Consider the following 26,988-nt stretch of genomic DNA (forward strand, 5'->3'; position numbering starts at 1 on the left):
GTGGGTAAAGTAAGGAGGCAGGTAGCTCTGCTTTTCTGGGGATAGGAAGGCCATTTGGGTTGCTGTGTCTAGCACAGCTCCCAAGAAAATGATCTTCCTGGTGTGGTTTTGCTTTGCTTTCTTCTTGTTGATGGTGAGCCCTAGGGAAGTTAGGAGTGATATGACAAAGAGAAGGTCCTGGAGCAGCTTTTCTTTGCACTCTGCCTGAATGAGGCAGTTGTCCAAGTAAGGGTAAATCTGTATACTTCTCTGTCTGCAGAATATTATGGATGGGGTCAAGTATTTGGCAAATACTCTGGGAGCAGTAGATAAGCCAAAGGGCAGCGCAGAGAACTGAAAGTGTTGTGAGCCTGCTCTGAATTGCAGAAAAAATAAAAAAAAAACTTCTCCAAGGGAGATGCACGATTCCCTGATGGGGATGTAAAGGTAGGCATCTTTTAGGTCTAGGGTCACTAGCCAGGCATTTTTTTGTTAGCATAGGCAGCAGCTGCTGCAAAGTGAGCATTCTGAATCTGGGGACCACCAGGGAGGTTTTCAGAATGGACAGATCCAGGATGGGGCACAAAGTGCCCTCTTTTCTGGGAACAAGGAATAGTCTGGAATAAAAGCCTTTGCCTGTTTGATCAGAGGGAACAGGTTCTACTGCCCCCTGGGATATGAGAGTCTGGACCTGTTTCAATGCCTCTGACCACTGTAAATCTGGGTACCCTCTTAGAATTGTGAGTTCGCTGAAAGAGAATTTGTATCCCTGAAAAATTACCTTTAAGACCCATTGGTCCTTTGTTACAGAAAGCCAATTGTCTTTGAAGAGGGAGAGCCTTCCTCCTAGCTTTTGATGAGTGAAGGGAGGGCAGAGGGGGAGTCATTGTGAGCGTTTGTCATAGAAGGGTGGCTTAGAACTCCCTGCCTTAGAGACAAAAGTGTACCATTATTTGCTTCGCTGCTGGCCCTGGGATAGGGGCCTGGGTGGTTTGTCCCTGTGGGGCTAACCTTGGCCCTGTCTGCTAGGTGCAGGGAAGGCCCATTGCTTACAGGGAAAGTTCCTGCTGAATCTGGGAGGTTGACCCTGAAAGAAATCTTTTACTGTTTACATAGATTTTGCTTGGTCTTCCATCTTTTTAAGCACCTCTTCTGCTTTTTCCCCAAACAAGCTCTCCTTATCTAGGGGTGCATCAATAAGTTTAGACTTGACATAATCAGGGAGAGGTTGTTCTTTCAGCCATGCATGTTTCCTAATAACAGATCATGTCACTGCTGCCCTGCTAGAGGCTTCTAGGGTGTCATATCCACATTGTAATGAGTGTTTGGCCACTTGACAAGCACAGTGGAAAGGCCACAGAAGTACCTCACAAAGAGGATTACTGGCCTCAAACAGATGCCCTACACTGACCGTCCAAAAAACTCCAGCTTTACTCTGTAGCATATTGCCTACTCAGAGGAGATCACTGCCTAATATATAAAGCTATGTTAAACCCGGAGCTGTTGGACATGCTACACCTAAAGAAATCCCAATCCCTCCGAGCTACACGCTCTAGGGACATAAACCTTGTCACCACAATAAACAGGACATGCTGGAGGGATAGACTCCTGTCCCAGAGACTTCCTATACTCTGGAACAAGCTACCCATCTGTGTCAAGCAAAGTTCCTTATTAGCACTCTTCAAGAAGAATCTTGATGAGTAGATGGGAAATAGGAAATACACCCCGGGGATCACTTCTGTGGCTCTGCTCAACAGGGGCACAGGAAATTAACTTTCTTGGGGGGCGTAAGTCAGGGAACCTTGTTGTTAGTACCTACCTATGAAGCTATGAGTGCAGTAAATCTGCTCTTTTGAACTAGCACAATCAGGAAAGGTAGGAATCTTCTGTTTTAATAGTTCCAAAGTGTATTGTTGACATTTTAACAAATGGAACTGACAACTGAATGCTCTGATGGCTAAGGTTGCAGAGGTGTATACTTTTTTTACCCCATCTGTCCAGAACTCTGGAGTCCTTGTCGGAAGGAAAAAGATTCTTGGCAGAACTAGTCTTAGCTCCTTTAGGTCCCTGTGTAATAACCTCTGGGTCTGCAGCAGGACTTCTGTACAGGTATTTGTGAGAATCCGGTACTCTGTAGTACCTGTCAGGTTTACTGGGAGCAGGAGGGAGGGCGTCAGGTGCTAAGCTGGATTCATGGAAAACATCATCCACCACTTCTAAAATGGGGGGGGGGGGTGACCAGGGGTCTGTGCTGGGGCAGGTCCAGAAACTCTCCAAGTCGTTTCTTAGACTGTGGGAAGAACTGAGATTCTCATTGGAAATGTTCCCTGAGGGAGTGAAGAGTTTCCCCAAAGGAAAGGTCTTCTGGAGGGGAAGCAGAAGGGATGGATTCCTCTGCATCTGAATCCTCATAATCAGTTAAGGGATGCATTTCCTCTTGAAAAATTGAAGTCAGATTCCTCAGAATCCTGTTCTGTCAATTTCTGGAGAAGGGTGCCTTTTCCTTTTAGAAGTTGTGGCCTGATTACCCCGAATAAGGGAGAGGAGATCCTCTGCCATTTAAACCTTTGTGCTTGGGGTGGTGGAGCAGTAGCAAGATGGTGGCTAGAAGCAGATTTCCTAGGAGTGGCTTGGCTTCTAGGCCTGAGAGAATCCGTCGGTCTGAGAAAAACGGTAGTTGGATATAAAGACGTCGGTTTTTGTCTAGATTTGGTAGTGCAAAAGGCCTCCTCGGAAACTGGTGCCTGCATCGCGGCTCTGGTCCCAACCGAGGCAGAGACAGCCAAAGGCTCAGAAGACAAAGAAGATTTCTGTGGCATACCGGACTCCGAAAGGGTCTCAGCAGAGGCCTGCGTAGATATCGAATCGGGCATCAGGGACTGCGAAAGCACCTCACTTAATTCTGGAGAACTGACAACCTGCTTAGCGGTAGCATCGTCGGAAGGCTTAGGCTTGTGTGGTCTGTCTGAATCTTTATCTCTAAGTTTTTTCGTAATGTCCACAGATTGCTGGCTAATGGATGCCATATCGGAACGCAAAGACGAAACACGAAAATAACTGTCTACAAAAAGAGCTCTACGGCAAATGGTTCTCACATTAAAGAGGGCACAGAACCGGCAATGGGGGATGTCATGGTCTGGGCCTAAACAAGTGACACACTAAGTATGGAAGTTTCGGTGTGGGATCTGCTTTCCACAGGAGAGACAATTGTTAACTTTTTTGGACATTGGTTAGTGCAAGAAAAAAGGATCCCCAACGGGGTACTTAGCATTAGACGTTTTCAGCTGAAATTCAACTTCTGGTAGCGACCGACCAGCACTTGTGCGAACTCCTTCTGCTATGGGCGCCAGGGCAAGAAAGACTGGTGTAATGACGTCGGCTGCCTTGCTTTATAGCACAGAGGACCTGACGTCAGACTACAGGCAATGGCAACCGACACAAAAAAACAATGACTCTGGTATTCGGGCCGGCCGAGGGCTACCACAGCAGGGAAAACCCACAGGTGATGATTGCAACAGTGAAACATGAAGAACATCTCTGTCTCTAACAATGTCAGACTAACTTCAGGACTTTATGTATCACAACAGTCCTCAGGTACGGATTGTTGCATTCCAGGACCAACTGCCTGCAATAAACACCTAGCTAAGATAGGAATATCATCTTTATGTACTATGAGTGTATCTTTAGATGAAAAAGTATGGAACCTTTTGTTTCTTTTTCCTACATGAAGCATCTCAGGAAGAAGTCAGACTGAGTGGATGGCTCTCTATTCTGGGCAAGAGGTCTACCTCCCTGGCTGCCCTGAGAAAAATCTCCCGGAGCATTTTCCAGGCTCAAGAAGGAAAATGGTTCTCCCATGCCCTTATCGGACACTGGGACCACTGCAGAGGACATGTTTGACCCCAGTTCATGCCAGAAGAGTGAAAGAGATGAGGGGCAATGAATGGCCTATAAAGGATTCCCCCCATCAGTGGATGAGACACTGACTGAGCCCACAGTGACTGCAAGGACTTGCTTTTATTAAGTTATTTCTTTTTAGGTACAGCAGGAGAAGAACCAGCAGGACAAGAGTGAGTATCCACACTGTGACCAACGAAGAAGCCTAACTATAGGTTTGTCGTGCAGGAACTAGTCAGTAGGCAAGTTGTCACAAAGTAATCACAAGCAGCACACACATTCACTTTTCCAAACAGTCCCAAAACCATGACAGATACACAAGCAGTACATAAAATTCCTTACTGAAAGTACAGTTGTGTAAGAACTTCCACAACAGTAGATGCCCTGCTGATCACTGTTGCAGTATTACCGACATATGGGTTGTCCCCACTGATGTCCAGCCGGGTACCAAAGATTTATCTTCCAGAAGTTGTATGTCTGATGCATGACTTTAGCTCATATACATTGGGGTATATGGACGGATGTATGAGCTTGAATCCTTACACTACCTCCAAGCCAGCAGGCTGAAGACTACTGAATAAGCAATGCTGGCCAGCTAGGAGGGGTGTAGCTCAAACAGGTAAGAAAAATTCCTCTTTCTCATGAAGCAGATCAGAGGTTAAAGTAAAGGGGAAGAAGAATACGAAAGCGGAGGTGAAGCAGAGAAGAGGTGATGGAGGGTGGGATGGAATACTGCAAGAATGTTCAGTAGGACATCTACTGTTACAGTAAATTCTTACACAACTGTACTATATACTGACTGAAATCACAGCTGCAGTATCCCTGACATATGGGCAATTCTCAGAGCTGCAGGAGTAAGGGTAATTGACCACTGAAAGAGATGTCTAGCAGTCCAGACAGGACTGAACTAGCAAAGGCTGCCCGGGATGAGGAGAAAACATCAAATTTGCAGTGTTTAGTAAAGGTGTGTAGAGAGGACCAAGTGGTAGCCTCCACGATACACCTGGAGTCTACTCCTTTGTGAAAAGCCCCTGAGGAAGCCACTACCCTAGTGGAGTGTGTTTTAGGGCATAAAGGCAATGTTTTACCACAGTGCAAGTAGCAGAAAAAGATAGCTTTAAAAATCCAAGCTGCAATAGTTTATTTGGAGACCAGCGGGCCCATCTTAGAGCTCAGAATTGTTAAAACAGCTGGCCAGTCTTTCTGAAGGATTCAGTTTTGTCCAGTTAAAATCTGCACTGCCTGTCAATGGCCAGAGAATATATTAGTTCCCCTGTATTTTGTGGACTGGGGAAGAAAGTGGGTAGGCAAATAGCCTGATCAAGGGACAGTTTGTTTACTACGTTAGGTATGAAGGATGGATTAGCCCAGAGATTCACCCTGCTCTTGAGAAAAATAAGAAAATGGAGATGGCTATGACAGCCTGTAAATCAAACTCTCCTAGCAGAGGTGACAGCCAAGAGAAGGATAAGTTTTCCAAGAACCGAACTTTAGAAAAGTGGAAGATAATGGTTCAAAAGGAGGCAGTGTAAACTTTTCTAGCACAAAATTAAGATCGGAAAAAGGACAGATGGGTTTCCTTGGTAGGTTAAGATGCAGGACTCCCCTGAAGAAAAGCTTGACCTTCACCCTAGCCATAAGTAGAGGGCTAAGAGGAAGGCAGGAATTGATAGTGGACAGCTGAGCTTTTACAGAAGAGTAGGCCAAAACTGATCGAAGTAGCTGACAGTGATAATGCAGTACAAAAGGAAATTGTGATAACAGTGGGTCATGACTGTTTTCTGCACCAATAGGAAACCCTTTTCCATTTAGCTGTGTAACATGTTCTAGTATTGGATCTCCTAGTGTCTTGTAGGGCTTGAACAACCGCTTCAGAAGAGAGGTATATTTAGGAATTAAAATCTGATCATTTATAACATCAAGCTGAGAAATGGCAAATTTAGGTGGAACAGCAACCCTTTTTTCTGACTTATCAGGTCCAGTTGAAGAGGTATTCTTCTGTAATTTCCCTCTTGTCAAGTGAAATTGCAAAGGAAACCAATGGTGCCAGTAAAAGGAGTTTGTGTCCCTCCTTTTGTGCCTTGAAAAGGAATTTTCGGAAGAAGAGGCAGGAGAAGGAAAAACACAGCAGAACTTCCCTGCCTAGTGGAAGAAAAGGCACCTGTCCCCCAACCTGTGGCATAAAAGGGGGTCTCCGGTGCAGAACTGGGAAAGTTGATGGCTGGTTGGTTGGTGACGCAAAGAGGTCTACCTGAGGGGTGCTCCATTAAAGGGTGATCATCTGGAAAATCTCTCTGATCAGTGCCCACTTGTGGGGGGTCCTCCACGAAGTGGCTTAGGGAATCTGCTAAGCCACTTCCTGGAAGACCCCCCCACAAGTAGGCACTGATCAGAGAGGGGGGTCCTCCAGGAAGTGGCTTAGCAGATTCCCTAAGCCACTTCTTGGAGGACCCCCCACAAGAGTCCTCCAGGAAGTGGCTTAGGGAATCTGCTAGCACACTGTCCTAAGAAGGGATGTATGTGGATGTGATCATGATGTCCATTTGGGTTGCCAAGTTCCATGCCTCCTGTGCTAGCTTGCATAGCTGGCAAGACCTAGTACCTCCCTGTTTATGTACCATATGACTGTGGTGGTGTTTGTGCACACTAGGAGTAGCCCAGGTTTCCACAGGTGACAAAAACATGAAGAGCTTGCAGAAGAGCCCTCATTTCCTTCAGACTGATATGGTCCTTCAGGACCTAAGGTTGCCCCTTCTCACACACACGGTATAATCCTGTCCATGCCCACACATCCCATCAGAGGCATGTGTATGAACATGGTGAAAAGGAGGAGATGGTGTAAATGGCAGTCCTGGATTGAGTTTGACCTGTCCCATTCACTAAAGCAGCTCCTTTTTTTTTTTTTTTTTGAGACAAGGGAGGAGGAGAATCAGGATGTCCAACAGGTGGCAGTACTGGGGTGACAAAGACTGCAGGTACCAATGGATTTTTCTCATGTGAAGTCTGGCCAAGAGAAGGATACCAAAGTCCTTATTGCTTCCGTTGCTGAGCAATGGGTTGTGGAGGACAGATTTTGGGGGGAAAAATGGACAAGGGAGGAGGAGAATCAGGATGTCCAACAGGTGGCAGTACTGGGGTGACAAAGACTGCAGGTACCAATGGATTTTTCTCATGTGAAGTCTGGCCAAGAGAAGGATACCAAAGTCCTTATTGCTTCCTTTGCTGAGCAATGGGTTGTGGAGGACAGATTTTGGGGGAAAAATGGACAGATTGTGAACTTTCTCCTGGGGGTGGAAGGCACACTTTTTTGTGACCAGTCTATAGCCCAGGAAAACCAGATCCTGTGTAGGGACCATGCGGGATTTTGTACTTCAGACTGAAATCCAGACCTGTTAGAAGTTGGGGGGTTAAGTGCAAATGCTGAAGAAGAATTTCTGGAAAGAGAGACTGGATCATTAAAAAGTGCCCAGGTAGGAGAAAATAAGAAATCCCCAAGTGTGACAGAAAGCTACTAGACACTTTGTGAACACGCTTGGAACAGTGGAAAGACCAAAAGGCAGGAAGTATTGTTGTGTAAAATCTTACCATAACTTTAGATGTCCTTCTCTTCTATATGCTGTTGTATCCATAACATAAGGGGGAGTCTCTCTCTGGTCGACTTGCATACGTCCTGCTGTTTTACCAAAGACAGATGCTACTGCAAAGGTGTGTGTGACATCCGTCGTCTCTCTCTGTGGACATCGGTCATAAACAGAAGTCGGGTACAAAACGGATGTCAGCATGCACCTACCTCAGAACTGTATGCCGCCGGAATCAGAGACTACTGAGTGGGTACTCAGTAGTCAAGCAAGTGTCAGGGGGAAGGCAGGGTGGGAAACTATACAGCAGCTATGGTAAGATTTTACATAACAGCACTATGCCCTTCTATTCATATGCTGCTGTATCCATAACATAAGGGAGAGTGCAAAAGGTACTGTTATTAAGATTTGGAGGGAGGAACAGAAGCATTTTCAATAAAGCCAAGAAGGATGCCTCTGGCAAAACCTGATGTGGCTCTAGAAATGATGTCCAACTTATAGTGTTTGGTGAAGGTATGGAGAGAGGACCATGTAGCTGCTTCTAAAATGGCAGCTGTATCCAGACCCTTGAAAAAAGCCCCAGAGGACGACACTGCCCTAGTGCAGTGTGCCTTTAGTGGGAAGGGAAGTCTTCTGCCATGGGCTGTATAGCCAAAGGAGATGGTTTTAGAGATCCAAGACGATATGGTTTGCTTGGAAACAGGGAGTCCCAGGGCTCTTGGGTGGTAACAGACAAAGGGCATGTCCAATTTACGGATGGATTTGGTCTTGGCCAAATAGTATCTGAGTTGTCTATGTACATCCAAGGAATGTAGGATCCTTTCAGCAGGATTTTGGGGTGAAGGGAAGAAGGTTGGGAGGTTAATGGCCTGATTCAAGGAAAGCTCATTGGCCACTTTGGGCATGAAGGATGGGTCAGTACATAAACACACCCTGTCCTTGTGGAAAACTGTAAAAGGATGTGAGGCCATGATGGTTTGCAGTTCAGAAACACTTCTGGCTGAAGTAATGGTCACCAAGAGTATAGTTTTCCATGCACAGTACTGGAGAGAGCAGTCTTTGGCTGGCTCAAAGGGTGATAATGTCAACTTTTCCAGAACAAAATTTAGATCCCAAGGAGGAAGGATGGGCTTCCTTGGAGGTCTAAGGTGTAGAACCCCTTTCAAAAATAGCTTAACTTCTAACCTAGAAGCCAGAGGTGGGGTGATTGGAAGGCATGCTGAGATGGCAGATAAGTGGGTCTTAACTGAAGAAGAAGACCATCCAGACTTCATCAATTCACACAGGTAGGACAAGACCACTCGAGGTTCTACTGCCAGTGGTTGCAGATTGTGTTTTTGACACCATACAGAAAATCTCTTCCACTTGGATAAATATGACTTTCTGGTAGTTGGTTTTCTGGCCTCCTGCAGAACCTGGAGCATGTCCTCTGTGTATTGGTGTCTGAAGGGAATCAATGCCCTATCACCCACAATGTAAGGTTCAGTGTGGACAGTTGGGGGTGCTTCTCCTGTGTGAGCAGGTCCATCCGGTGGGGTAACTTGTGGTGACTGCCCTTGGCTAGATGGTATAATGGGTGAACCAGTGCTGCCTTGGCCAATGGGGGTCACCAACAAGATATGTGGTTGTTCTTTCTGAATTTTCAGCAGAACTTTTTGTACGAGAGGGATGGAGGGAATGCATAAGCATACATCCCCTTCCAAGGGAATTAAAGAGCATCGGGATGTGGTAACCTGAAGCAGAAGGTTGGAAGCTGTCTATTTATGAGGGAGGCAAACTGATCCAGATCCGGAATACCCCATCAATGGACCAGGTCCAAGAACACATCCCTGTTTAGCATCCATTCCTGTGATTGAAACATGGTCCTGCTTAGAGTATCTGGCATTACACAGTCTGCTGAAGGTATGTAGATGGCTCTTTGTGTTGGGTGAGGGTCCATGAGTTTCTCACTCTCCATTCTCCTAAGGTTGCTCCCTAATCTGTGTCTGCAGCATCTGTGAACAGGTCCTGCTTGGGGGCCAGGGGTTTTAGTGGCAGGCCTGGGTTGGTCTTTATCTGGGCTATCCACCAATTCAATTCCCTGGAAAGGCATTGAAGCATGGGAATCATGAACTCCAGGGGGTGCAGATATTGTTTCCTAACTGTTCTCAAGTACTATAGGAAATTTCTCATGTGAAGTTTTGCAAGGGGTACCATGGGGATGGTGAAGGCCATGAATCCCAGGAGCCTGAGAAACTCCCAGGCCAACAGAGCTTTGAGAGGGAGTAACCCCTTGAAATAAGAAATGAGAGAATTATTTTTTTTCTGGGGGAAGACAGACCATCATTTTTCCTGTTAGGATCCTGCATCCCAGGAACACATGATCCTATGAGGGTATAAGGGATGATTTTTTGAGGTTTATAGTGAACCCCAGATTTTCCAAGAGGGAAATAGTGAAGACTAGGTGTTGTAAGACCATTTGAACAGATGGGGCCTGTTTCAGGATATCGTCTAGATAGGGGAAGAGTTGGATTCCCCTTGTTCTGGCAAAGGCCATGAGTGGTGCTAGTCACTTTGTGAATACTCTTGGGGCCGTAGACAGACCAAATGGCAAAGCACAGAACTGAAAGTGTGCAGAACCCACTGGGAAGCAAAGGAACTTCCCGAAGAGGGGATGGATTGGGATGTGGAAGTAGACATCCTTTATATCCAAGGATATCAAAAAGGCTTGGGGAAGGATCAGGCGAAGAAGGGTAGGAAGAGTGAGCACCCAAAAGGAAGGTAGGTACCTGGAGGAAGGTGTTGAGATGGGACAAATCCAGGATTGCTCTCCAGGGACCTTCTTTCCTGGGAACCAGGAACATCCTATAGTAAAATCCCTTTCCTCTTACATGAGGAGGTACCTCTTGAATTGTTCCTTGTGCGAGTGAGTTCCTGCAGAACAGGAGGAAAGGAAGCCAATTGGTCTTGAGTGAGTTGTGGAATGCCTGTGGGAGTAGGTCTGCATTCCCACAGCATGAAGTCTCCCTGTTTTATTATAGAGAGTACCCAAGAGTCCTGGGTAGCCTGATTCCAAGCAGGGAAGGACAGAGAGAGAGAGAGAGAGATGCATGGAATGAGGGGTGTCTGGAGCCAATGCCTGGTAGTCACAGGCTACCAGGCTTGGCCTGAAGGGACTGTTTGGGAGCAGGAGTAGAAGCAGCAGACCTAGAGGAGGACTGTTTCCTGGAATCTCTTTTGCCTTTGGGTGGCATCTGTCTGGCAGGCCTGCTCACAATGGAGGTTTTGGTAGGGTAGTTCCTTTGAAAACTTGGAACTGGGGAGACAAAAATGTGTCGCAGATCCTGCAACTGCTTACCATTCACTTGAAGAGCCTTGAAAAGTTCAGCAGCTGCTAAACCAAATAGAGCTTTGTTGTCCAAGGGAGCATCCAGGAATATCTCCTGATGATAGACCCTGAGGCAGCAGCTCTAGATGAGGCCTCTACTGCATCACAACTGCACTTAATAAAGTGCTTAGTTACTTGAGTGCAGGATTTCAGGAGAGTAGAGATTTTTGACTTGGCCGGGGAGTCAGGGAGGTCCCGCAACTGTTTAGCCACATCAGAAAGAAGAGGCAGCGAGTATCTGGTCATGTGAATTTGGTAGTTAATGGCTCTCAATGCTAAAGTAGTAGATGTTTAGACTTTTTTGCCTAGATGGTTCATTAATCTGCTCTCTTTGTCAGAGGGAAGGAAGGAGGTAGAGGGGAGTAACTTGGAGGGTTTATCTGCAGTCACAGAAATGATGGAAGGGTCTGCAGAAGGAGCCTTGCAAAGAAATTTTGCAACCTCAAAGACTTTTGTAAAGCCTGTCTGGGTGCTTGGGTGTGGGGGGTAGGGAATCCGGGTGTACAGACGCATCCAGGAAAGCAGGTTGCACTGGAGGTACAGCAGATGGGTTAGGAGACTCCATTTGTAAAAGGTCATAATACATTTTTGGGGCTCAGTGATTTGGCTGCTGTCCCACTTGAAAAAGTCTTGCATCTGAACAATAGTCTCCCCAAAGGTAATGTCGTCCCCTGGGAAATCTGTGCCATTAGACTCCTCCTCTGGGGAAGCATACCCCAGAGGGGGTGCAATTTGTGAAGTGTAAGTTAGGGATTCATCCCTTGATGAATCCTCTTCTTCAATGGAGATGCCGGTAACAAGTTTACCCTTAGGGGAAGATGCAGTACGGGACTGGGCCAGAGCAGAAGCCTGGAGTAAAGCAAGGAATGTGTTTAAAAGGCCTTGAGTAAAGGCTTGCCAGTCAGGTGCCAGGTCGGTGGGTGCGAGCGTTGGAGAAAAAGCAATCTGCTTAGTCTTTTGCTGCTTTTATTTGTGAGACTCCGACACCAATGTATCAGAAATGTGATGTAGAGCCGGAGGGCTGGATGCAGGGTGACACTCCACAATGTCTGAGGAAACATCCTTGTGAACTATAACCTGAGAAACCCCATATGGGCCTTTGGAAATGATGAGCCTAGGTTACCTCCCGGTGTCCGATTCAGACACCTGCGATTCCCTCTGAGATGTGCCACTGGCTTCTTTGATGGCCTCCTCCCGGGTATCCGTCGCAGGAAGACCTGAGGATTCCAGCTCAGACTGGGCCTTCACCGACCTCAAGAAGTACGGCTGGAATAGAGGGCACAACAGTCGGTTCAAGCCGAGATTTTTTGGCCTTTTTGACTGGCTGCTCACTTGAGGAACCTGCAGTCGGATCCATTTCTTCAGTTAGATGTTTGAGTTGCTGGTTCTCTAAGTAAAGATTTAAAGCTGCAGGGTGACTTCTAAGGGTTTTGGAGACAAAGGCCTGACAAATACCACAAGAAGTGTAGTCATGTTCTTGGCCTAAACAAAACAGGCAGAGCTCATATGAGTCCTTATGTGGAATCTGCCTTCCACACCTACAATTGCCCTTTCTACCCAACATGAAAACACAAAACAGTAGCAAAAAGGTAATCAGAAACCCCTATGGGGTACGTATCTGAAGCCAGATAAGACAAATGCACTTTTCCAAAGGAGCAACAACCAGAGCTGGCAGTCACACAGGTGGCAGTAATGTTCTGAAGTAGGTATGTGCTGATGTCTGTTTTGTACCCGACATCTGTTTATGACCGACATCTGCAGAGAGAGACACCGGACATCATATACACCTTTGCAGTAGCATCTATCTTTTGTAAAATGGCCAGACATACGCGAGTTGACCAGAGGCAGACTACCCTTATGTTATGGCTGCAGCAACATACGAATAGAAGGACATCAGTAAATTAAAAATACAAGGAACCAGAGGAAAGCCTGAGGAATCTCCTGAAAGGACGACGAATAAATAAGCATATGTAGGCGTCCTTCAGATCTAGTGACACTAAGAAAGCTTGGGGAGGATGAAAGGTAGAGGAGTGTGAAGAGCATTTTGAAAGAAGGTACCTTCAAGTGTTTGGGACAGACAGGTGTAGGATGAATCTCCACTGCCCTTTGTTCCTTCGGACTACAAAATCCTAGAGTAAAACCATTTTCCTATGAACTCCTTTGGGACTTGCTGTCTGGTGCCCTGATTCAAGAAGTCTTGAATAATGGGGCCCAGGAGAGACATTTGGTCTGGAGGAGGTTGGGGCATGTCTTTCAGAGGGGAAATACTTTCCCAAGACATGACATAACCATCCTTGATGATGAGAGGTCCCACTTGTCTGTAGTAATAGTATCCCACCTGACCAGGGACAGCAACAGTCCTTGGGAAAGAAAAGTAATGGGGCGGAGGGTAGGGGTAGGAGTGTTGCAGAGGCAACCACAGATGTTTGGTTTCCAAAGGGAAGCTTCCATGCTTGAGGTTTCCTAGTTTTTTTTTTTCAGAGTACATTTTCCTATGGGGTTTTGTTTCTGAGTGGTCCTAGGATCCCTTCTAATGAAGGAGGTAGACTTAGCTGGGTAGATCCTATGGTATCTAAGAACTGAGGAGAGTAGAATCTGACTGCAGTTTTTCAAAGTCTTACCTTGGTCTTGCAGAGTTTTGAACAAGCTGACATCCTGAGGACCAAACAGCAAGTCTTTGTCCAAGGGACACTCTAAGTTTTGATTTGAAATCCTCATGGATAGGCTATCTGTGAAGTCTTGTATATCTGTGAACAACAGATCCAGTGGCAGCTGCCCTAGAAGAAGCATCCAAAGCATCACAACTGCACTTAATGCTGTGTCTGGCTATTTGAGTCGCCTGGCAAAGTAAGCTCTGTATTTGATGCTTAGATTTTGCTGAAGGAGTGTCCAATTTACCTTTGTTTAAGGAATGCAGGACAGAGATCAAGTACTTTGTCATTTGATTCTGGTAGTTAACTGCCTTAAAAGCAAGGGTAGCAGAGGTGTAAACCTTCTTCCCCATCTACAGACTTATCATCTTTGTCAGTAGATAGGGCGTTAGCACTGGGCATGGGCTTAGAGGGCTTACCTAAAGAGAGAAAAAGAGAGAGCCAGACACTGTAGAGGGGTATGCCACTGGATTTTTGTATAAATATTTTAGGTCATCTGTCACCTTGTGAATACTGTCAGGTCTTTTAAGAGATGGTAGTTGAGAATCGGGTGCATAAGAGGTGGACTGAAAGGCATCCTTGAAAACCTCAACGACAGGAGGGACAGGAGAAATGGCAGGGATATATACTTCCGAGAGGCTATACCACCACTTCTGAACATCAGAGATCTACATGGTTTGCCATTCAAAGTGTTTCATCATGTTCTATTTGGTCTCTCAAAGGAAGCTTTCTCGATAGGGGAATCCAGTGAGAGGGAGTCCTCTTTGTCGTAAGTGATTTGTCCCGGAGATGGCACCTGATAGTAATACTCCAGAAAATGGTCAGAGTTGTAGTTCTGTTCTTCAGAACAGGAAACCAGTGTAGTTTTTTTTAGTAGCCGCCTACGGTTGCAGAGACCCAAAGGTGGGAGGTTTCAAAGTCATAATAGCTTTGAACAGCCCCTGTAAGAAGTCTAGCCACTCCTTTCCCTAGATGGTGAGGGAGAGGCCACATGCCTAATTTTCTGCTTTTTCTTTTTAGTCAAGATGTCTGCCTGCATAAGATGCAGAGATTCGGAACACTGTCTGACTTCTATTAGCCTGCGATCTCTTCCACAACCAAAATTTCTGGGATGCCATGCAGTCCCTCGAAAATTATGAGAACAAGGATCATCAGATGCCTCAACTATCTGCAAAGCCTCAGGGGCCATACAGGCCTCTGACAAAGTCTTGGTAGTGGATAACTAACTGAGAGGTAACTTAACGTACCACAGGTTCTAGAGTTTCAGCGGGTATGCTGGAGTCAGAAATATTGGACTGCGGATCTGTTTGAGGCCTCTAGTTTTTTCTTTGGCATCAGTGAATGTAGAGTCACCCATCTTGGACTGGGCCCAGCATTTAAGAAACTGGGTCTCTAGAAAGGTCTTCAGAATGGAAAGCCTCAACCTAAGGGTTTTCTGAATGAATGACTGACAAAGTCAAATATATAACTGTATTCTGGGCCTAGGCAAAAAATAAAGGACATTTGGTATACAAGTCTTTGTACGGAATATGCCTACTTCACTCACACTTACCCCTCCTAGCTAACATTTAACAACTCTCAACAAAATAACCTAAGTAAAAATGAAGGTTCCCCAATGAGGCACTTATCTAGACTGAAGCAAAGATACCAATGATCAAAAGTGATCAGCCAGATGGATGCACAACCTGTGTTTGGGCTGGTGGCAAGACAGTCTGAGGATCCATGTTCGTACATCCATCTATGGGACTACTTCATTTCACTGAAAACACACTTCACTGAAAATCAGTTGCTTGAGCACAATTCACTGAAGGCACATTTTACTGAAAACTCATTTGACTGAACCTCATTTCGTTGAAAGGTACATGTCCTGTTCCCTACTGTAGTGCGATCCTGGAGTTAGTATATATAGTAAGGGTGGTTTGTGGAGGGGCCAAAAACCCCCACATGGGGGGAGGGGGACATAGCCCCCCCCCCACATAGAAGTTGAATGAATAACTCTTTCCAGAAGATAATATATACCCAAACTAAGTATCCATGTCTATGGTTTCCAACATTTAAAATAGGTGGGGGGGGGGCTAAATCCCCCACCCCCAATGTAGGGGGCTGTGCCCCCCACACCCCCCTTACTATATATGCTAACTCCAGGATCGCACTACAGTGGGGAACAGGGCATATACCTTTCAACGAAATGAGTTTTCAGTGAATTGTGCTCAGGCAACTGATTTTCAGTGAAATGAGTTTTCAATGAAATTAGTTTCAGTGAAGTGTGTTTTCAGTGAAACAAAGTAGACCCCCATCTATATACCCAAATACATATGAGCTGAAGTCATGCTTTGGACATACAACCTCGGGAAGGTAAAGCTTTCGTATCCTGGCCAGACATCAGCGGTGACAGCCCATATGTCAGGAATACTGCAACACTGATTTCAGTGAGGACATCAGTAGTTCCTTTCCCAGCGCTGCAAAATTGAAAACAAGCATTCAGTTAAGTTGTCAAGAAATACTCAAGAACTACAAGCAATGTACATTGTTTTAACACTCCCTTTAAGACATGAACACCTAAACTCAGAATTGCAAAAGCAGTACACTTTTAACACAAAAAATGCCCCCAAGAAATATGTCTCTAAAGTTAGTAAAATAGTTCCTTGACAGGAAAATATAGCTACGTAAACAAATGGGTTTCTAAAAGAAAAGATACCATTATTGATCAAAATGAGAAAATATGCACTAATCTTAAATAGGGCAATGAATATGGTTTGAAGAAATTTCCCAAAGGACACTTATCTTACCATAAACACACAAGGTGTAGACTGATTACTACTCCTGAGAAGCTCCTTAGTTGCTTCATGTGCTGCAGAAAGAAAGTACTTCTTTCTGGCTGCTATTATTGTGATTGGTGCTGGCCAATCAGATGCCAGAGGGAAAGTGTGGGATGGAGCCAGAGCTTTTGAAGCAGGCCAGTTGTTGCTTCCTAGGCATGAAACAACCCAAACAGCAAAAGGCTACTGCTGCAGTGGAAATAAAACAGCAATCCTGTCAGATGCAAATCAAGCTTGTCAGAGCAAATTTGTTTAGGAACAATATCTGCGTCCTCCAGTACCAACAAGAGCAACTCCCACCTGCTAGAAGAGGACAGCTGAACAAGTAATAAGGATGTGCCTGCCTCTCAGTCCTTAGCGACTTCCTGAGGAGCAATACCAGAGGGACTGAGAGAAACTAAAGTGAGATCTAAGGAATTCGACAGGGCCATAGCACAGTCTCTCACCAGCAGTTGATGCAAAGAGGAAGCAGTTGTCAACTCTGAAGCCCTCCGTACAACTTCTTCTCTTCCTGTAGATCAGGCAGGGAACACCTGAGGAGCCAGGACCCAGTTAATTGTCTTTAATGAAAACAGTGCCTGACAAATGGGTAGTGAAGCATAAGAATACCACTCATGCCTCCTGACTGAAAATTCATTTTCTGAGGTAACATTTTTAGTCACAATCACTAAACTACTAGTCCTCACTCACAATAAAAAATTTTTGATAGTAAAGTTGCACTTTTCAAAAAAACTGGTAAAAAGGGGTGGCATACCCAAACACTGTACTTACCTGCCCAACTTTGGATAAGTGCTAGCTGACTGCTAATCACTCAAAACCCAGACAAAAGAGTGCTCTATGACAGCAAGAAAGTTCTGAAGGTATGGTAATGAGTCAGTCATCTAGGTCTGGAAACACACAATCTTTGCAGTCTGAAGTGAACTGTGACCACTGCCATGCATTTGTTGAACACCCTGGGGGCTGTTGTGAGATCAAAGGGCAAGGCTCTGAACTGATAATGACTGGCTCCCAGTCAGGAGCACAGAAATCTTCTGGAGTGTTTGTCTATTTTTATGTAACAATACGCATGATGAAAATCTATTCAGCCCATGCAACTGTCCTTCCCTATGAATGGAAGAATAGACTGAACCATGACCATCCAAAATTTTGTTTGTTGAACTGACTTGTTCAAGACACAGAGATCCAAAATTGGACTCCAGTCCCGTTTTTTTTATTTTCTTTGGCACTAAAAAGAATCTTGAGTAAACCCTGGATCCTATCTGGTCTGGTGGAACTGCCTGAATGGCTCTTTTGTCGAGCAGTTTTTGAATTTCTAGAACTGCTGCATCCCTGTGACTAGGTGGAACATCTAGGATTCTCTTTGGTTGTTTGGGTTGTTTCAAAAAGGGAATATTGTAATCTCTGGTTATGATCCTCTGCATCCAATTGCCCACTGTTATTGGTTAGCCATGCACGTAGGTGCAAGGAAAGTCATTCTCCGACTACCTCCAGAGGATGGCAATTAGGCCTCCATTAAGGAGAGCTGATAGGAGTTACCAGGGAACGAATCCCTGGAAAGTACAGTTGTGTACACTTACCATAAATAGAGATGTTCAAGTGTATTCACTGTTGCAGTCATTACATTTGGGTTATCTGTTTTGCAGTAGCCCTCAGTCGGCCTGATTAACAAAGTCTTGGGTCCTGCGTCAGTTGCTGTCCCTTCTTCCATGACGTCAGGTCGTCAGGGGTATAAAACATGCAGCTGACACCATTACATCAGTTTTTCTTGCCCCAGATGTCAGGTGCCCCCTAATGGGAAGCAATTAAATCTATAATAAAAGGATATACCTCCAACAAAAAAGCAAATACACCAAAAAGCTTTTTGAGCATAGTAAGTGAGAGTAGAGGTATAGCCAAAAGAAGAAAGGGGGCTGTTGGGAGGGTAACCAGGACTGCAACAGTGAATACACTCGAACATCTACATTTATGGTAAGTGTACACAACTGTACTATGTTCTTCGTGTTTCACTGTTGCAGTCATTACATTTGGGTAGATTCCCAAAGCTAAGGTTGGGTGGAGGAATTTAAATAGAATTAGGACCAGCTATGAGGCCCTGCAAGACTGCAGAGGCAAAAACCAGCTCTGGATTTAGAGAAAATAGGCAAATGATAACGCTTGGTGAAAGTATGTACAGAACTCCAGGTAGCAGCTTCTAGGATGTACCTTACACGGACGCCCCTGAGAAAGCTGCAGAGGTAGATGCAGCCATGGTTGAATGGGGTCTGATGCCCTATGGGATAGGTTTTCCATGGTGCTTATAGCAGAAATGAATGCAGTGGCCTATCCATTTTGAAATGGTTTACTTTGAAATAGCTTTCCCCTTTGTCCCTGCAGCAAATTCCACCAGCAGCTTTTCAGATTTCCTTTGAGGTTTAGTCCTGTCCAAGTAGAATCTAAGTTGTCTGTACACATCTAAGGAGTGCAGTACCTGTTCCCCTTTGTTCTGAGGGTTAGGAAAGAAGGTAGGCAAATGAATGGACTGATTAAGAGCCACACTGGATACCACCTTGGGCATGAAGGAGGGATTGGTTCTGAGGGACACCCTGTCCGCATGAAAGATGATGAAAGGCTCCACTGCCATAAGGGCCTGTAATTCAGATACCTGTCTTGCAGAAGTGATTGCTAAAAAGAAAGCTGTTTTCCAGGAAAGGAATTTTAAATCTGCAGTAGCAGCTGGCTCGAAAGGAGGAAGAGTGAGTTTCTCGAAGACAAAGTTAAGGTCTCAGGCAGGAGTTGGCTCTCTCCTGGGTGACCTTAAATTTCTGGCCCCTCTGAGGAACTGCTTGTGCAGTGGGTGAGAGAAGAGGGGAGGCTCTGTGTTATAATGAGCTGAAATGGCTGAAGCATGGATTTTGATGGAGGAAAAGGACAGGCCCTTATGAAGCATCTCAGTCAAATATTGTAGAATCTGGGGTAAATTGGGCACTGCTGCACTCATCCCATGAGATTAGTTCCAGGTACAAAATCGTTTCCATTTTGCAGCATAAGATTTTCTAGTACTAGGCCTTCTAGCCTCTAAAATGATACTCATCACTGATTTGCTGAGGGGTGGTAAAGGAGAGATTAGGTAATTAGCTAGGCTGTTAGGTTCAGGGATTGCAGCTGAGGGTGGAGAATCTGGTTCTCCTGCTGAGACAACAGGGAAGGAGTCTGAGGCAGGTGCCATGGGACCAAGCGTGACACACTGCGCAGGAGGGGGTACCAGTGTTGTCGTGGCCAGTCTGGTGCAATTAAGATCGTCCTTGGCTTGTTCTGTTTGATCTTTAGTAGTACTTTGGAGAGCAGAGGCAGAGGAGGAAAGGCATAAACTGACAGTTTTTTTCCAGCTGAAGGATACATTGTCCACTTTCCAAGCTAGTTTGTGGGGAATCCTTGTGCAAAATGTTTCCAATTGATGGTTCTGACGGGAGGAAAACAGGTCTATATCTGGGCTCCCCCATTTGTTTGTCAACATGTTGAAAATCCTTGGGTCCAGTTTCCACTCCTGTGGGTCCATCTGCCAGTGTATTTAGTTTTCCTGGCAGGAACTGAGCTTGTAGATTCACTTGGTAGCTCAAGGCTGTGCCATGGCTAGTCTGCAGAGGGGGTAAGAATGGGTACCCCGCTGCTTGTTTATGTACCACATGACCGTGGTGTTGTCTGTCTTTACCATTAGTTGTCCTGGAAGAATGTGGTCCTTGAAGGCTGTCAGAGCATTCTGTATAGTTAAGATTTCCTTTTGATTTATGTGTAGGTGCATTTGAGTTGGGTTCCATTTGCCCTGAATGCACTTCCTTTCCAGGTGAGCCCCCCCATGTATAGTCTGATGCATCTGTTGTCAAGGTTTGGGCGGCAGGGGGTAGTGTGAATGGTAGTCCCTTGTTTTGGTGGCAGGCCTCTGCCACCAAAGGAACTCTAGGCGTAGGCAAGGTATGATAGGAATCATTGCTTCGAGATCCTGTAAATGTTGACACCGTAGGCTTTTGAGATACCATTGCAGTTTCCTCATATGCAGTCTTGCATATGGAATTAGAAGAATGCAGGAGGCCATGAACCCCAAGGCTTGCAGTATTTGCCTTGCAGATAACTGGGCTTTTGTGGCGTGAGGAAAGCCATCTGGGAAGTTGTATTCATGCTTGCACCCAGGAATATAATTTGTTGACAGGGTACCAGGTGAGATTTATTTTAGTTTATGGTGTACCCCAAACAAGTCAGTACCCTTTGAACAAAGGCCAGATGATTCAAAAGTATATCCTAGCTTTCTGCCTGAATTAGATAATCGTCCAGGTATGGGTATATTTGAATATTTCTTTGCTACAAAATGCAATGACTGGAGCTAGGCACTTTGTGAATACCCTGGGCACAGTAGATAAGCCAAAGGGCAGTGCAGATATCTGATAATGCATGTAGCCTGCTTTGAAGCATAGGTATCTTCTGCAAGAGTCCCTGATAGGGATGTGCAGGTATGCTTCCTTTAAGTCTAGTGTTGCCAACCATGCATCTTTGCCTAACATAGGAAGCAGCTGGTGAAGAGTCTAGCCCCCATGCTTAAAAGAGAGAGTACTTGATTTTGGGCCACTGCCCACTGATTTGCGGGTAGATCTGGTCAGCCGCTTGGTGTTGGTAAGGTGTGGAAGTGAAATCTGTATCCTTGGGACACTATATTTAAAACCCATTTGTCCTGGGTAATGAGTTCCCAGTTTTTGGCATGCAGACCAATCTTTCCGCCTAAAGGTGCATTCAGTTGGGAAGTGCTTGGAAATTTTAAAAGCAAGTCATTGAGACAGTTTTCCATAGGGTGGAGTCTTACTACTCCCTGATTTGGGTGTGGAAAACCCCCACTGTTTAGTCTTGTGTGTCCCCTGGGACTGAAACCCGGGGTTTCTGCTGTCTGGGTTTGGCTTGAGAAGACCTGGAAGGGGCTGAAAAAGACCAATTCTTAGAGGGCCAGTGCCTACTAAATCTAGGAGGCTGAACTTGTAAGAAATCTTTAACAGTTTGCATAGATTTAGCGTTATCTTCCATCTTTTTAAGAACTTCCTCAGCCTTGTTGCCAAACAGATGGTCCTGATTTAAGGGAGCATCCAGCAATTTAGATTTAACAAGATCAGGCAAAGATTGCTCCTTAAGAAAAGCATGCCTTCTGAGCACAGACCCAGTAACAGCAGCACTGCCAAGAGGCCTCTAATGAATCAAATCCACATTGCAAAGTATGTTTTCCAACCTGCTCAGCAGAATGTATCAAATCCTGTAATTCTTTATTTTCTACACAGTCAGGAATCAACATAATTTTCTGTTTAAGCAATCCAATAACATGTTGCTGATACTTTTAACATATGAAACTGGCAGTTTAAAGCCCTAATAGCCACGGTTGCAGAAGTGTAAACCTTCTTACCCCATCTATCCTGTGCCCTAGTATCTCTATCAGAAGGGGTAGGATTTTTAGCAGTAGAAGCCTTAATGCCCTTGGGCCCCTGTGAAATAGTCTCTGGATCCGCGATAGGATTTTTAAAAAGGAACTTGTGTGTCTCAGGGACCATGTAATATCTGTCAGGTTTTCTGGGAGCAGAAGGCAAGGAATCAGGGGCCAAACTAGATTCCAAAAAGGCATCAACAATGTCCAGTACAGAAGGAATAGCTAGTTTCCCCAACGGGGTACTTAGCTTTAGTTGAAGACTTCGGTTCTGAAACTTGAAAACAAAATTTGCGAACTGCTTCTGCTTCGGGCACCGAACGGCAAGAAAGACTGATGTAATGGTGTCAGCTGCATATTTTATAACCCTGACGTCATGGAAGAAGGGACAGCAACCAACGCATGACCCAAGACTTTGTTAATCAGGCCTACTGAGGGCTACTGCAAAGCAGATAACCCAAATGTAAAGACTGCAACAGTGAAACATGAAGAACATCCCTGATTTTGCGGGCCACTTCTGCCTCTAGCACGGCGTCTTCCATTATAACCCCCCTCCCTGCCCCGGGGGGAGTTATCACGTGAGTCCTGGAAAGGCCCTTGAGACTTTTTGAACCATAGTTTGCCACTCCTCTGGTTCCTGGAGTATGGTCATTGAGGAGTAGAAATGTGTACTCCCACAGCAAAACGTCTCTTTCCATCCTTCTCACATCAGGCAAGGGTCTCAAACGTTGGAGCCAAAAAGGGATATTCTATCAAAGGGAGCATTGATAAAAGAAGACTTAAATGGCTCGACAAACTCAAATATGCATCCAGGTGTGTCTCCTCATGGCTATGCCAGAACCTGCTGACCTACTTGTCCCTTCAGGTGTGTGCGCAATGAGCCTCATGGACGAATTACATATTGAATCAAGGGTTGCCAGCTGGGAAACTTTAGCTTGAACCCCCTCAGCTACGGTTCCTGTTACAGTGTCTGACGGCTCTTTTATCAGATCTTGTTGAAGCCTCTTGAAATGTGCCATGAAGTTCAAGGACCTAACCATGAAGGTCGATGAAATGTATTATGTGCTTCCTGAATCTATCCATCATCCTAGACTCCTTATTAGGAGGATGGATAGTAGGACTTTCATCAGCAATTTCCTTTTTGGGGGCTGCCACAATCACCAAGGCAATCTATTGGGATCTCTTTAGCCCAGCGCTGCTGATCCGTGGGAGCTGACAGAATCTGGTCTGGCCTCTTAAGGACTGGTTTTATGAAATCTTCCAAGCCCGCTGCGCAATCAACTTAATTTGATCGTCAGCAGGTGGAGAGATGGTAGCTGCTTTCCATTCGGTTCTGCTGAAATTATGGGAACTGGGGAAGACTGTCTTTTTAACAAGAGGTTCCAATGAAAGTGTTGGAACAGAGTTGCTCCTCTTCTTAGAATCTTCATGTCTGGAGGAAGAGGAAGAAGAAGGGAAGCTAACATCAGTCTTAGACGTCACAGATATGGTCTCATCAAAGCTAGATTTTTATCAGGCCTTTCAAAATGAGCTTATTTTTCCTCTCTAAGAAGGCCTGGTAACCAAGGCCATGACAGATGGCACAGTCTTTTTGAAGGCACACCAGGCCCAAGCAGGAGACACACAAGGAATTTCTGTCTGAGTTCGGAAGTTTACAATCGCACTTCTGGCATCACTTGAAGCCATAAGTGCCTTTAGTCTTCTCAGCCATGTCAAAAAAATGCGTATACACACACGCACACACACAGAAGAGAAAGAGAAGATCACGCGCACACACACACACACACACACACACACACACACACACACACACACACGAAAGGGAAGTCTGAAAATTCTAAGGTAATTTTAAGGAAAAACGTACCAACGATGGTACGAAAGATTTACCATAGTGGTAATGAGCTAGTGGGAAAGAAGTGCCAATGACGGTATGGAAGATTACCATACAGGTAAACAAAGGAAGGGAGAACTACCAACAATGGTAAACAGGAGATACACACCAATGAAGTAAAGAAAGAGGAGCTGGGTAAAGAACAAGACTTGCTCAGTAAAGAACTTGAAAAAGTAAATAACACTTACAGTGATAAGAAGTGGCTAGCACGAGAGCTGACAGGAAAGGAACGCGTCTGGCACTTAAAGTGGCAAAGGAGATCTGAGGTAATCTTGAGAGGAGCATTCTGGGTACAGCTAAGCTTGAGAGGTTTTGGAAGGCGTGAGCTGGAGTAATGGCTGAGTGAGTTCTGAAATACAGAACTGAACCCACAGTCAAGGATTATGTGAATACTGGCATCAGATTATATTTTATCTGGTGATGTATACTGGATTTTTTTCTTTTGATCTAATGAGAACTCAGCAGAGTAGTAGTCTAAGCCACTACTATGAACACTCCCAATGTAAACTGGGTATACCGCAAAATTAAGAATGTGGCAGAGAATACCTCCAAACATACTGATGCCAGTCTGTAAAAGGTCATTTCTCACTCCCTCTGAGATTTTCTTATGAAACTTTCAAGGAGTTATAAAAGAAGGCTCAGCTACAAAATCACACAAATTCCTATTCTAAACTTACAGGTTTCAGTGCAGCACTATACTATATTTGACTTCAAGCATAAGTTGCTTCAACATTTTCCGTGTTAGCCATGGAATGTTGCAAATGAAGAAATATTTTTTCAAGGAAACTACAGACAATGGTTATTTCTGAGGTAATGATAACTCAGTAAAGAAGCATTCTAGGTCATTTTTACACTCAGCATACAAAATATTAAGTTTACCACAATGATGGAAAAAGAGAATAATGCAAAATGACAGTCTGGAAGTAAAGACATACTTAACAAAATTTCTGGTGCTCATCTATGAAAGGCTACATATCAGTACTCCTTTCTTATTTCATTATGAAACTTTCAGACAGTAACAAAAGGGTGATCATTCACAAAATGTACCTAAGACTCGTAGTCTCCTCTCAGGAATTTTAGTGCAACCCAGTGATGAATTTCAGACAACCACCTTAACTGAAGGAATGCATGGCATTGTAGTCATGACATTTTACAACATAAGAATATTTTTCAAATGAAATATGTAAGATTACTACTTATGACAAAGAAAACATGGCATATAAACCTTCTGGACATTAGTTTTACACAAACATTTCTGCAAAGGTCAAATAGCCCCACATGGAAACCAATACTGTATTTGTGTTTCTTCCTACTTTATTTTGCTTTTGCGTCATCTTAATAGTACTCAATTGTATTTATTACTGCTTGGTGTAACTCATTCTAAGCCTTTTAGTTTAAGCACTTGGGCTTCAAACCAGTTGTTTTACATTAAGAAGGTTTGTGGTCTGCACTGTAGTGGCAGAACAGGTAGCTTACATCCTTCTAAGTTGGGAACTGCTGATTGAGGGCTCAGTGTCTGTTATTCTAAAAGTGTATTAATTCTGGTTTAAGCACTTGGGCTTCAGGCCAGTTATTTTACATCAAGAGGGTTCGTGGTCTGCACTCTAGTGGGAGGAGAGGCTGGACTCTGCCCTTCTGAGCTGGGAATTTCTGGTTAAAGGCTTATAGTGCCTGCATATTTGAACTGCTTCCTACTGAAATTGGTACACCTTGTTTGCTGCAGCATAGACTAGATCCAGGCCTGCTGAATCTAGCTTTGTTTGTATAACTTGAGCACTAATCCAGGCATTCTTTAAAGTATTCAATTGTATTTATTACTGCTTGGTAGTAACTTGATTAAAGTGTAGCTGTCATTCTAAGTCTTTTGGATTAAGCACTTGGGCTTCAGACCAGTTGTTTTACATTAGGAAGGTTTGTGGCCTGCATTGTGGTGGCAGGACAGGTAGCTTACATCCTTCTAAGTTGGGAACTGCTGATTGACGGCTCAGTGTCTGTTATTCTAAAAGTGTATTAGTTCTGGTTTAAGCACTTGGGCTTCAGGCCAGTTATTTTACATTAAGAAGGTTCGTGGTCTGCACTCTTGTGGGAGGACAGGCTGGACTCTGCCCTTCTGAGCTGGGAATTTCTGGTTAAAGGCTTATAGTGCCTGCATATTTGAACTGTTTCTTACTGAAATTGGTACACCTTGTTTGCTGTAGCATAGACTAGATCCAGGCCTGCTGAATCTAGCTTTGTTTGTATGCTTGTTGTTTGTTTGCTTGTTATTTCCTGAAACACTAATTCCACCTAAAGCGTGGCTTTTCAGCTTCTGTGGATCCCTAGTGATATCTGCATTGCTTACTGTACTTATTTCCTTGTTTCACTTGAAAGAAAGTTACTGTTTGTCGTTTTGCATTTAAGTTACCTGTAACACATTGCATTTAAGTTACCTGGCACTTGCTCACTAAAGCAATTATATAAGTCAGCACTAAAAATTAAAAGCACTACAGCCTCACAAACTCCCGTTGAGTACCTTGTTCCCCACTGGCCCTTTTTTCAATTATAAAGGAATTCCCAATACTATTCTAGCATGTCCAAAGGTCAGTTGTCAATCTCCTCTCCGGTCCAGCTGGTGAATCTGGGAATCTTGAGGCAATGTTACAACTGCCTCATGTACACAGACAACCCTCTCCTCCTCCCAACAAATTCCAACACATGTGAGAGATGCAACCATATAGCCAAACTGGAGGCTAAGCTCCCTCAACTCAGTACTGGCGTAACCAGTCAGCAGGAGAAGGAAACCACACTCACTACGATTCCAGTCTCACATAGACCTACCACGACAGCAAACCAAACACATAAACACACAAAAACATACTCGGAGGCTCTAAATAAAAATCTGCCTAAGCAGCAGAGACCTCCAAAGCAGACACCCAAACAACTGCTACCCCAAAACAAAACACGTGCAACACATAGCTCACAAAGCTAGTGTGACGAACAGTCACAGCCCTTACGGTTAAACAACACACCTGATACACTTGTAATAGGTGACTCTATCGTCAGGCACACTGACGTCCCGCTCACCAGGCTGAACAAGGAGAAGGTCACAGTGAGCTGCCTGTCGGGCGCTAGGATCTGCCACATAACACAAGCATTCAGGTCACTCCAAAGCAAGTACAAATATGACTCGGTCATTGTCTATGCTGGTGTGAATGACCTGAGACGTACCTCCCTGGACTACATGAAAAGAGACATAGAGGAGCTCTCTGAGCATGTAGCCCAGGCCGGTATGACCCTGATCTTGAGTAGCATCTTACCCTCACCAAGAATGATGCCACAATATGAAGACAAGATGATCAATTTCAACAATTGGCTTAAGTATTGGTGTCATTCAAA

General features: G+C 44.8%; 1 protein-coding gene across 1 annotated transcript in view; it reads right to left on the bottom strand.

Moving 5' to 3' along the window:
- The window catches only part of RAD54L2 (RAD54 like 2), a 2,252,401-nt gene that overhangs the window by 274,145 nt on the left and 1,951,268 nt on the right, over positions 1-26,988 (bottom strand). The window lies entirely within an intron of this gene.

The sequence above is a fragment of the Protopterus annectens genome, chromosome 7.part0, assembly GCF_019279795.1.
Source record: "Protopterus annectens isolate FY-2018-M chromosome 7.part0, PAN1.0, whole genome shotgun sequence".
Classification (NCBI taxonomy): domain Eukaryota; kingdom Metazoa; phylum Chordata; order Ceratodontiformes; family Protopteridae; genus Protopterus; species Protopterus annectens.